The sequence below is a fragment of the Zonotrichia leucophrys genome, chromosome 4A (genome assembly GCF_028769735.1).
Source record: "Zonotrichia leucophrys gambelii isolate GWCS_2022_RI chromosome 4A, RI_Zleu_2.0, whole genome shotgun sequence".
Taxonomy (NCBI): domain Eukaryota; kingdom Metazoa; phylum Chordata; class Aves; order Passeriformes; family Passerellidae; genus Zonotrichia; species Zonotrichia leucophrys.
Genome location: NC_088174.1, coordinates 13,923,750 through 13,937,009, shown reverse-complemented (window position 1 = coordinate 13,937,009; position 13,260 = coordinate 13,923,750).

The window sequence follows — 13,260 nt, the reverse complement described above, 5'->3', positions numbered from 1 at the left end:
GCAGCATTCCCTGTGCAGCCTCCAGGCACCCCCTAAAGCTCTGAATGGACACTGCTGTGGATGGAAAATGAGCTTAGGAGGAGCTTTGGGAAGGGGAATCACAGGATCCCAGCTGGCAAAGGAGAGAAGTGCTCACAGCTGAGACCTGAGCTGAGAAAAGCTTTGAGAGGGGAAAAAAGCCCCTTGGGAAAGTTCCCCAGAGCATTTTAGGGGAGCAGGACACAGGCACGGAGAGGATGGATGGGCAGAGAGAAGGGAATGCCTTCAAGGCCATTAAAAAGAAATTTCCCTCCACGGGGCAGGAAAATCAGCTTTGTTTTTGAAAGCAAACAAGCAAACACATGTTCAGCCCGGCTAAACACAACCTCTCTGAGTTATTATTTATTATTTCTACCATGGCAACATTCAGGGACTTCTGGAAGATAGAAAGGGATCCCTGTGTTGGGCTTTGTAGTGACAGGGAGCAGGAGACAGCCCTTGAGCAGGAGATCAGACACAACAAATGGGAGCAGCCGAGGGATGAAGGGTGGGAAGAGAAGGAACAATAACAAGGCTGTGTTTGCTCTTGCCAGCTCTGTACACATCAAGGGGGGTTGAAGGCTCCATGGTTTAGCAGCTTTGAAACTTCGCTGTAAACACGGCTTTGAGCAAAAATGAAGTGGAAATAAATAAAAACATTTCAATTAAAAGAGCTGCACCGCTGCCATCCAAGGGCTCTTTGGAAGTGGGAGCAGCTCTTCTGTGGGCTCTGTGCTCACATGGTTCTGCTGCAGAGCTGGGATATCCAGAGCTCCCAGCTCACTTCCAAGTGGGATTATGGTCAGGGAAGATCCTGCAGGAGGAACAGACACACTGCCAATGGAGCAGCTCCTGCCTCCATCCTGCTAACTCCTCAGCAGTTGTGGTGAGGTGTGTCCTGCTCACAGCCTGGGATGGGAATTCCTTCTCCATGTCCTGCTCAGACTGGGATGAGAATTCTCTCTCCATGCCCTGCTCACAGCCTGGATTTTGAATTCACTCTCAAGGAGGGAATTCCCTCACCAGAATTTCAGGGAGCTCAGGACAATGCTGAGAGTCTAAGCAGGTCCTCACTCCCCTTCCCAGGCCATCCCACCAAGGGAATGAGGATCCAGGGATGATGATGTGGCTGTGGATGATGCTCCTCTACTACCCCAAAACCCAGGGGAGACAAGGGGGTGTCAAGGGGGCTTTTTCACCCCAAACCCCTCTATGTGATCCCATCATCACCTGGAAAGGCCAAGAAGCAGCTTTGGATGAACTCTCTGTGATTCACAGGGAATTGTTCTGCTGTCCCAGGAGACTGGGGACAGTCAGAGCAAGGGGAGGGTTGGGGACAGCCAGGACGGTGTCTTGTCCTTCCACCAGCACAACAAATCCCCCTGCCAGGTCCAGTTCTCCCAGTGCCGACACCAAAGCTCCTAAGGAGGCCAAGCAGAGCATTTTTCCAGAAAAAATATCTCAACCAACCCTGTGTTTGCTATTTGTTGTTTACCCCTTGCTCCAAGGTTAACAAGCACTGAACAAAACTCCCGGGAAGAAATCATTCTCCAGGTAAACATCCGGCTCTGCTCAAGCCCAAACAGCTTTTACTGCAGACTTCAGAGGAGCCAGATTCTCCCTCAGTGTCCTCTCAGGCTGTTTCACACCAGGCAGGGATCTTCAGGCACTTTGAAGGGGTCAGGCTCCTGCTGGGACAGGTAATTTCCCTGTGGGAGCAGCCTGGGCTGCTGGTTCTGCCTGTGGTGGCTTCCAGGGAAGGAGAAAGGAGGGAGCTTCCCTGAGGGGTGGATGGCACAGGGAAAGGTCTAAGGGGAGGAAATCAGTACCAAGAGGAGAGCCCAGAGCACAGCTGGACTGGGAGAATGCAGGGATGGAGGAGGATGGGAAGTGCAGTGAGAAGCAGGCTGGAGTCCTGAGCATGAGGAGGAAAGTGAGAGGGAATGGGAGGGTCAGCATGATGCCTGGAACAGGGACCAGAGAGAGCTAAAGAATAAAGTAGGGATTTATTAAAAGGATCTCCTCCTGTCCACCTTGGGCAGCACAAGAGCCCAGCCAGGGCTGCACCCAAGATGAACCAAAATGCTCCCAAAATGTACAATGGCTCACGGGATCTCTCACTTTTATAAGTTCTGCTCCATTTGCATATTGGAGTTCATTGTCCAATTACAGCTTTAGCCCATCCAGTCCCACCCTGCTTGTTTTCCTCTCTTCAGCCCACGTTGTTTGTGCTCTTGGGCCTCAGATTTGGATCATTTGTCCTTGGTCCCCAGCTAGAGCAGGAATTGTTTTGTCTCCCTACTCTGTGCAGAGAGCTCACCATCCCCTCACATGAAGCTCAGAACTGCGCACATAAGCAGCACAGAATCTGAAAAATATAAAAGCTCAAACCTGAGGCATCAGGCACATTCCCATGAAGAGCTGCCATGTTCTCATGACTGAAATTCTGCCTGTGATCCTGCGTTTTCCTTCTTGCCAGTGACCTCTCCCTTTCTCCTCCCAGGAGCAGCAGGTATGTGCTGCCTCAGCCTTTTTCCATCACTCACCCACATCCATTGGGCATCACCTGCCTCAGCCCTGCTTGAGCTGTGCATCCAGAGCCCCTCTGTTCTCCCAGCTCCCAGGGGTGACCTTGCCTGTCCATCCACAGCTGAGCTTCCAGGCTGTTATCTCTCTGTGCCTTGGTTTGACACATCCCTGTCTCGAGCCATGACTGATGGCAGCCCAGCCTGCTCAAAGCCAGCCAGGTTCTGTTACCAAGCTCATTTTTCTGGCCCTCAGCTGGGACTGCAGCCAAGCACAGCTTTCCCTTCCCTCACCCACCTTTTCCCTCCCATCCACAAAGGTGTTTGTCTTCATCTCTCAGCCCCTCCTGGAGCCAACTCCCCCCATCACTCTCCCAGACAGAAGTGCAGGGTCAGCTCTGCCTCTCCCAACCTGTGATAAGCAGCTTTTATCACTCACTACCTGCAGTTTCAAACCACTCTGCATTTCTTCATCTTCCCTCAGGTGCAGGAGGGTTCCCAGACTGCTGATGGTGCTTCTTCATCCCCCTCGTTCAACGGCTGCTTGAATCTGGCTGCAAAACCCCCTGGCCAAGGCTCTCTTTCCCTCTCCTTGTCATTGCCCTCCTGCCCTGCACTTGGAGTGTGATTATAATTATTATTATATTAATAACAATATTAATATAATTAATAATAATAATAATAATAAAGAGAAGAAGAAGAAGAAGAGAAGAAGAAGAAGAAGAAGAAGAAGAAGAAGAAGAAGAAGAAGAAGAAGAAGAAGAAATGTAATCTCAGTATTATTTGGGAAGAAACCTTGCAGACCACCTTGTTCCAATGCCTGCCATGGGCAGGGACCCCTTCCAATATCCCAGGTCAAACCTGGCTTTGGGCACTTCCAGGGATGGAGTAGGCACAGCTGGGAGGATTGGACAGGCCTTGGAGCAACCTGGGATAATGGAAGGTGCTCCCTGCCCATGGCAGGGGGTGACAGTGGATGGGCATTAAGTCCCTTCCATCCTAAGCCATTCTGGGACTCTGGGATTCTTCAGGCAGCACTGGGCACATCTGGCAGATGCACAGCTGGATGCTGCTCTGCCGAGGAGCTTGGTTATTCCAATTTGGGAACTTGGTTATCCCAATTTGGGAACTTGCAAGAGCCCCTCAGGACAGTTTCTGGAAATGTGGCTCTGCACTCTTGGGTGCAGTTTCTCCCATGCCTTTATCCCAGTTTTAGTGTTCTGAATGGTATCAGGAAAGCTGCAGACACCCCCAGGGGTATCCTGTATCCTCATGACTAAATTGTTTCTGTTACCAAATGATTTCACTGGAACTGGTTCCACATCTGTCTCTCCCTGCCCTGAGCATCATTCCCACGTGCTCACAGAAGGACCAGCTGCCCTTGGACTCTGCCAACAACCCCACACTCATCCTCACGAATCCAAGGAAGCCCCAATTAAACAGGATTAGTGACAGCACAGGAAAATGGAGAGCAGGAAGCCTGAGGTGTAAACAGAGCCACGGAGCAGCTCAAACACACAGAGCAGCATCTCCCTGAGATCCTCGGGCTGCAGAAATGTTCCTGTAAATCACTGGGAAACCTCTGGGAATTGGTACAACCAACGTGAGGGCAGAGCCTGCTGCTCTCCCTGCCTGGGCACACCTCGTTCTCAGAGCCAGCCCATGGATCCCACCGGGATTTCCTGGAGTGAGGAATTGCTGCGGCAGCACAGGGGTGATGGATGGACTTGAATTCCCGAGTGTGATGAGCCCCGAAAAGGGCTGAAATGAGAAAGGTGCTGAATTCCCCTCCTCACCTGGAATTGAAATGTAAATGAAGCTGTTTTCCAGATAATCCGACTGATTTTAGGTTCATTCCTGCTGCATCCCGGGGCTCTGTACTCTGCACTCACCTCAGGATCTGCCTCCTGGGAATATTCCCAATTATCTGCTCTCCCTGCCTGCCCCGTTCCTCACAAAATGACTCCCTCAGACTTTTGCTTTTCCCAGAGGAATCAGAGCATTTCCAGTGGGACATTTCCTGAGTGAGATGTTTCCAAGGTGGTCTGCAGAGCCCCCACTTCACCCACCCCCAGCCAAAGGTGTCTCCCCATCCCCCTGGAGGAGACAAAACTCAGTGGAACAGCTCAAAAGAAAAGGGTCCAAACCCTTTGCAATCAGCAGAGCACCAAGGGTGTGAGCAGCATCCCTGTGTCACCTGAGGTCCCTCAGCCACAGCCCAGTGTTGTCACTGAGCCACAGGCTCATTGAGATCTCATAACAGGCTGGAGTTCATGAAATGATAAAGCTGAGTGACTTCAGCCTGATTGAAGCAAAATATTTAGAGAAGGCCTTCCAGTGTTTATAGTAGGGGTTTGGAATTTTTATTTCATTGGAAATTTGGAGCTGCTGACACTGTTGCTCAAATCTGGGATGAAAGAAGACTGGAACAGTGGTGTTTTTGGCTGGCTGGGAATGTTGTGCTGCAGCCAGCTCTAACAGCCTTGTCTTATTCCCCTCCAAGCTGAGGATAAAAGAGAAATATTTTCACTTTCCCAAAGAAAGCCAGAACAAAATTCCTAACTTAGGTTTGCAGCAGCTGGGGAAGGAGAAAGCTCCACAGGTGACTTCCAAAAGTTTGCAGTGATTGAAGTGTCTGAAGTGATGCTGCAGGTGAGCTACCACCTGGGAACATCAATATTTTCCATACTGAGCTGTTCCTTCAGAAACCCAATCTATTGGACATTGCTTTGGGAGCATTCCAAGGTGCACCTGATTAGGAATAACTTTATTTGCAGGAATGGCTTCAGATTTAAGTGGGATATTGAGAAGGAATTCTTCCCTCTGAGGGTGGAGAGGCTCTGGCACAGGTTGCCCAGAGAAGCTGTGGCTGCCCCATCCCTGGAAGTGTCCAAGGCCAGGTTGGACAGGGTTTGGAGCAACCTGGGATAGTGGAATGTGTCCCTGCCATGGCAGGGGGTGGGATGGGATGAGCTTTAAGGTCCCTTCCAGCCCAAACCATCCTGGGACTCTGGGAACATCCCTGTTGGCTTGAGTCCTTGCATGAGCTGGAGAGATGTTTTTAGCTCTGGAAGACTTCATTCATTTTTAAATTTCCCTTCTCACGTCTCTCCTGCAATGACCTGGACTTAATAATTTAAGGAATCTCATGGAGTTGGTGCGGAATTCTGAGCTGCAGGGACAGGGAGAGCTGGGTGCTCCCTCTGGTGGGGCTGGCACAGGGGGCTGCTCCCAGGTCCCACAGCTGCTCCTCCAGACATGACCCATCCCTCCAGGTGTCAGGGACTGGGCATCTGCAAGGGGTGAAACCCCATTTCCCTCCCCTCAGCTGTGGCTCTGCTGGGAGGACTGGGAGGAGCTGGGAATGCTGTGAGTGCAGGTGGAGGGAGGGAGGCAAAGCCTCAGAATTTCCATTAAAAGGGAATCAGTCTTGTTCCAGGTGTGGTAGAAAGATGGAAGGGCTTCTCTTCTCCCCCCAAGGAAATCCCCATGCCAATGAGCTCATGTGTGTCCTCGTTTGGAAGCTCCCAGCACGTTTCTGCAAAGAGCCCAGCCCTGAGCTCAGCTCAGCTCCTGCGGCTGCTCAATCAATACTCCCTTCCCAGGTTAATGCAGCTCAATTAAGGGAAAACCCCGTGGGAATGGGGATAAGTGTGGGTTTGGATGGAGTGAACAGCAGGTCCCTGTAACTCCCAGAGCAATCAAACCCAGGCTGCTGTGCCTGGAGAGCTCTCCCAGAGCCAGGTGTCAGCATGGGAGCCGTCAGCACCCCAGTTCCCCAAGAAATTGGCTTTGGGAACAGCCTGCAGAACCTTCCCCAGCTTGGGAATGCTCTGGGTGTGGCAGCAAAAGGAAGGGACACAGGATGCCCTTGGCCTGGGAGCTGGGAGAAGTCTCCAGCTGAAACACAGGGAATTTTGGCTCCCTGTGCCCACAGAGCTCTTTGTGTCCCCACACTGCGCTGACAGGATGAAACCTGCAGCAAATGAACACAATCAAAGTGAGGAGGGAAGCTCCTGTCTCTGGCACAGGACACGAGAGGGGAGGGAGGAGGACAGGGATGATGTACGAGAGACAGGAGCGTTCCCCCCCTCCTTCCTTCCTCTAATGAATTTTTCCCATTAGCTTGAGGTGATTTTGTGAAATCCATGCTGACTCTGATGTCGCAGCTCCTTCCTCCTCCTGTGAGGACAGGAGAGAGGGACAGCACTGCAGAGAGCCAGGACTGAGGCTGTCACCTGGAATGCAGGACCCAGCAGTGACCTGTGTGAGAGACTCCTTTAGTGACCCAGGTAAATAAAGTGCAGGGAGCAGCCCCCTGGTGATGTGGGGAGGGAGGAATGGGATCCATTATTCCCTTCTGTGATAAGTCCTTGGCTGGGCTGGCAGTTGGAATCAGGAAGATCATTTCTCTAATCCAGATGGTTAATAAATGTGGATTGCTTTGCTAAAACCACTTGACAAAATGCAATTACTGCTGGCTGCAGAGCTTCCAGACAAGGAGCCAGGCTGGGAGCAGGCCCTGCTCTGGCTGGAAAAGCCACAGGGCTGAGGGAGATGCTGGAATCTCTGGGGCCATCCCAGCAAAGGACTCAAAGGTGTTCCCTACACTCACCTGAACTTGGGATCTTGAGGTGCTCTCCTGCACCTGCACCCTGGTGCTCAGCACAAAGTGCTGCTGCTGATCCCACTCTCTGCTCTTGGAATGTCCAGGCTGGGATATGGACACAGGGCCTGGCTGAGGGAGGGATTGTCCCTCTCTGCTCTGCCCTGGGGCAGGCTCTTCTCAACCCTGGGGCAGTTTTGGGCACTGCAATAGCAGAAAGACCTAAAGCTGTCAGAGAGTGTCCAAATTTGTCAGGTGAATTTGTCAAGCAGGGGTGATAATCATTCACGGGGGTGGCTGAGGGAGCCCCTGAGGGAATTTTGATTGTCCAGCCTGCAGGAGACTGGGGGCAGAGCTGAGCAGGGGCTGCAGCTCCTCCCAAAGGGCAGCTCCAGTCTCTGCTCTCTGCGAGCAGGGACATGACAACCCAGGGAATGGATGGGGCTGTGTCAGGGAGATTGAAGTGGTTACCAAAAAAAGGTTCTTCTCCCAGAGAGTGTGGAGTGCTAAACAGGCTCCCCAGGGAATGGTCACAGCCCCAAGGCTGCCAGAGCTCCAGGAGTGTTTGGATGGCACTGCCAGGGATGGATAGGGTGGGATTGCTGAGTGTCTGTGCACAACCTGGAGTTGGACTCAGTGATCCTGATGGCTCTCCAACCCAGGAGATTCTCTGATTCTCTAATTCCATGTTTTATTGGTGCTCCTTGGCTGTGGAAGCAATTTGGGTTCCTCCTGGCTGGGAGCCCCTTGGGAAACACCCCCAGCCCTGGGGTGAGGAGCCGTGGTGGGTGCAGGGCTGGATTCTGGGCTGGAGCCCACTTTGAGGTTTCCTTGCAGCCTTGCACAAGAAGCAGTTTGGAGGTTAAAAGCAGCACACTTGTGTTTATTTCTCCACTTTGGCACATCTGCTACTCACTAAAGCTATTTTGGGGGCTCTAAAAGTGGCAGTTTTAGAGAGCTCTAAATGGGTCAGCAATTTCCGGGTTTTTTCTCCTCTGAAAAAAAAATATAATTTGAACCACAGATGGGAGACATTCAAAAGGGTTAAGAGAAGGGTTTAGGGACACCTCTTCCATCCCCAGGTGAGACAGGTCTGGGAGTGAAATGAATGAACATTCACATTCAGGGCTCTCCCCTTTTGAATCCAGCTCACCCAACCTTACACCAACCCTGGGGCATGGATGATGTTATCCTATAGAATCCCATGTCCTCACATAAGGGATGTAATTCCAGGTGGATTCTCCTCGACTTGCCCTGCTGGGAAGTAAACCAGAGGTGAGCAGCACTTTCCAGTCTGATCTCAAAGCAGAGATGTGCTTCTCCATGTTCACAATTTAATTCCAAGTCCCATCTCCAGGCTGGGCTCCCGGAGCTTCTCCAGCCCCAGGAATGCTCCCTGGGAGCTTTCTAGGTCAAACAGTTATTTTTTTAGAGGAAACACTTAAAACTAAAACGCTGCAGAATTTCCCCTGAGGTTACAGAGTTTGTTTAGGCTTCTCCAAGCAGAGGATCTCAATCACTGGGAACTGCAAACCTCCCCCAGACGTTCACCCCGCTCCCGTGGCAGGCACAGCCCAGTTCCCAAGTTTGCACAGCAAACAACAACACCACAGCTGCTCCCTCCACAGATCAGCTTCCAAGGGAAGGGCAGAGTTGAGCAAGGAAGAGGAGCTGGAGCTGAGGAGTCCAGAGCAGGGACCCCACGGCCAGGAGCAGGCACAGGTTGGATCAATGATCTTAAAGGTCTTCTCCAAGCTAAATGATCCCATGATCCCACCAGGCCTGCGAGCTGCTCTCCAGCATCCCAGGGAGGAGGATGTGGGAGGGGGTTACCAGCGGGTCAGGAGGAGGATGAGGGGCAGGGAAGAAGGAGAGGGCAGAGGGGCAGAGCAGGCCATGTCTCCCTCCCATCCTTGAATGCAAAACATTCCCTCTGACCTCCTGAATTTCCATCTAAAAATAACCCATTCTCAGTACAGTGGTGGCTCAGAGAAACACAATTTATCACAGCACAAAGGCAGGGTTGGGGATGTGCAGTTGAGGGTCAGGTTCAGACCCTGATCAGTGAGTTCTAAAAGAGCTTTTTGGGCACAGAGAGACCTGAGGGTGGGATTTGATGGTGGATTTTGGTCCAGAGGAGGTCACATCCATCCACTTGATGGTCGACATTTGTGCCAGCACAATTTGCACTTGGGTGTCCTTAGCTCCAGCCACACCTTGGGCCAGTTCTCCATAAGCATCTCCTCCAAAACCCTGGAAATCAGCACTGGAGCAGCTGAGGAGTGACCCCACAGCCCCGCAGACATTTCTGCTTTCCAGTGAACGTTGTCCTGCTGGAGCTGCTGCCTCTCCCAGGCTCATCCTCTGGGAGCAATCCTCCCTCTGTGGATCTGCCTCTGCAGAGCCGCCTCTGCAGTGGGGAGAGGAGCTCTGGGTGGAAGGACTGGAGGCAAGTCAGAGCTAGGAAAGCAATCAATTGTTCCTTAATGGAGTTACAGTAAAGATGTTATCCAAAACCACCGTGGCTGCCTAATTATTCATAACATCCCTCTGGAGATTCTCCTTTTGGCAAACTGTGAATCTCTGCTTTGTTGCCACAATAAAAGCAGTTTTAGGCCTGTAAATGAGAGGGTACAAATTACCATGGAGGCCCTGACAATATGGCAGCTCCCGAGCCTTGGATTACATGGTAATTTCCATGCAATATCCAGGTTATTACATGGTAAGTGCCATGTCATTACAGGCTAAATGAATGATTATCACCCCTGCTTGACAAATTCACCTGACAAATTTTCCTCCCTCCTCAGTCTCTGGGATGTCTGCAGGCAGGATGCTGTTTCCATGAGGAACAGCATGGTTGGGATGGGCTTTTCCACCCCTGGATTTTCCCAGCCCCACCTGGGCTGTGCCCATGGGCAGCAGAGGGTTGGATGGGCTGTGTAAAGCTGTGACCCAGCTCTGTGTGCGTGTTCCAGACACAAAATATTGGTAAGAATTTTGGAATATCCATGCCAGTGGAAACAGCTTCAAAGTTCCCCCAAGGAACAGAAATGCTCCAGTGCAGCTGAAGAAGCTGTTTGAAAATCCTGAGTTAACAGGAGTAGAAAATGATTTGCAGTCTTCTCTTAGCTTTATCATTCATGTCCTGAATATTCCAAAGCTCCTCTGCACACAACTGGGAAACAGCTCCAACTGGGGAGTGGAAGTTTTTCTCTTTGTACAACTTAAGGCTGCTTAAAACTGCCACAGACCTGATCCACAGTTTTGTAACATCTTTAAATTCTCTTGCATTAGGCTTGAAGGGGTCTCATGGATTTAAGGAATGGCCACAGCCTTGTGCAGAACAAGAATTCAGCTGTTCAGGGAACTCAGCTCCTGTGAATGGCCATGGTTTTCCCACAGGAGTATTTATGGGTGCCTGTATTTAACCTATAGATCTTTGTACAGCATGATCAGGCCTAGGCTGGTGGTGTTTGATGGGTGTTAAGGACATCCAGCCTGAATATCACCACAGGGAGGGATGTTCAGCCACAGGCAATCAGCGCCACTTCCCAGACTAGGAGCTCTGCCCTGGAGAATAAACAAACAACAAGAAAGGGAAAGACTCAGAAATGTCAAATCCTTTAAGCCCTAACACTTCCCTGGGCCTCAGAAGCTCCAGCCCCCACATTCCTGCAGGGTTTGTATTTTATTTGCACTGGTGTCCCCTGGGGAGCCAAATTCTGGATGGGCCCAAAGCACCACATCTCCTTCTGTGCCTCCTCATCATATTTCCTCCCTGTCCTGCTCATGCTAAGGATTGACAACCCAGAAAAAATGGTGCAAATATTTGTCCCATGTCCCCTCCCCAGGCAGAATGAGAGATGAAAAGGCATCTCTCTTTGATATTCCAAACATCCCATGTGCACACAGGGCCAGATTCCACACATGGCTCCCAGGTTCCTTGGCAGGACACCTGTATCCCAACTATTCCCACTGCTCAGAGACTTCCATGGGAAACTTCTCTGTTTTGGCCCTAAAACCACAACTACAGCAGCTTTGGAACCCTCCATGCGTCCTGCACCATCACAGACACCACAGCAGCACCCTGGTTATTCCTGGGTAACCAGCTCCATGTTGTCCCTGCCCAACCAGGCCAGTTTGGAATTGGAAATTGTTACCAGCCTCTTGGCACAGTGACAATTATCCTGCAGTAACTTTAAAAACAATCATAATCCACAAGGACAAGCAACATGCCTGAGCCCTCTGATGGTATTTGCAAAGCTCAGAGTTGGCTTGAAATGGAAAAGGAGGAAACAGCCCAGGTCGATCTGGAGCTGCTGAAAGGGCAAATGAGAGAATCATGAAATCATATGGGTTGGAAAAGGCTTCAAAGATCATGAGGTCCAACAATAAACCCCGCACCATCCCCATATTCCCCACCAAACCACATTAAGTGCCACATCCCCATGAGTTTTGCACACTTCCAGGGATGGTGAGAGGCTGGCCATGCTCCTCTGCTGTCCCTGCCCAGGAACGAGTCCCCAGCCCCTCTGCAGAGTAATGAGTGATGCCCATTCTGAGACTGCTCCTAAGAGACACCATGGATAGAATCACTGCCCCATTGCTCCAGCAGCATCCCAGGGCAGGCTCTGCCAGCCCCCTGCCCGTGGGCTCATGCTGTGGGTGCCAATGCTGCTGCAGCAGCTCCAAGGGACAATTAGGCTGCATCAGGCAGCGCTGACATTTAGCATCAACCCCCACTCCCATCTCCTGCCTGAATTTCCTTGCTCGCCTTTCAGAGCAAGAAATAAATGGTGCATTAGAGAGAAGGAGAGAGAGATGAGCTTTATTAGCTGTTTATGGAAGAAATTAAAATTGCTCATTAGAAACCACGACACCGGCAGTGCCCCCCTCCCTAGCAGAGCCCCGATTGTTCCTTGGGGAGCACTCACCTCGTATTTATTTGGGCTGGCACCTGCCCGGCACCTCCCTGCCCTTCTGCAGATGGGTACAGGGGGACTGCAGGGAAATGTCACCGCTCCTTCCCCCTCCTGAGTCGCTCCTCCTGGTTGGCATTGGCGCTGGCAGCTCGGGATGTGCCGCAGAGCAGCCAGGGCTCGCTGCACTCTGGTGGAGAGGATGCTAGGGGACAGGAGGTGATCTGGTGCCATTCCTGGGTGTTCCACCCCAGCTGGAGCAGTCCCGGAGCTCAGCACAGTGGAGAGGTGGCTCTTCCTCTCCATCTCTCACCTCCTGGGCAGGCAGTGGTTCCACGTTACCATTTTACTACGTAACACAAGAGTTTGTTCACAAGTTTCGGGGCTGCGGCTCAACCAGCTCTGCCCATGGCCAGCTTGGTCTCCTGCTCCTTTTTTTCCTTTTCCTGCTTTCCCCTCTCCATGCCCTGCTGCCCTTCCCACCAGCCCCACGGTGCTCTGCCCACCGAGCTGCCCGTCCTGGCTGTGCTGTGACCCCGCTGTGCTGCACCGGTGGCACCGGGGGCAGGCGGGAGGAAACGGGGCCGGGAGCACTTCAAAGGCTCTGTATCTCCTCACGCAGCTGCCATAAAAAACAATCCAGGTTTCCGCTCCCCAGTCCCGCGTTGCCCTCGCAAGGGACATCTCTGGGGGCAAAGGGATAAATCTTTCATCTCCTCGCTCTGGGTTTTATTAAATGCCTCGCACATCCACGAAAACGCAGATTGCTGATAAATTCAGGCTGGTTATGGGAGAGGCAGATGGAGATTGAGTCGCTGAACTGACTGGAAGTTGGTTCTTTTCAGGAAGATGGAGAGGTGCTGCTCTCCTGGAGAGGTGCTCACACCCTCCTGGCTCCAGGGCTGGTGCAGCACAGGCTTTGCAAAGCTCAGAATCATGGAAAGGGTGTTTAACCCTGGTGCAGGGACCAGCAGACTCAGCTCAGGGAAGGGGAGGCCCCAGGGCTCTGCATCACCCGACACCACTCAAGGTGGGCTTCAACAACAGCCCTGCTCCCCATCACCTGTACACCTGCATGGATATTCCTGGGGGATCCCTGGGAGTATTGCAGGGATGTGGGTGAAAATGATGCCTCCTCATCCAAGAACCAGGCAGAGCTACAATGACTGTCACAGCTGAGAGGGAACCAGGC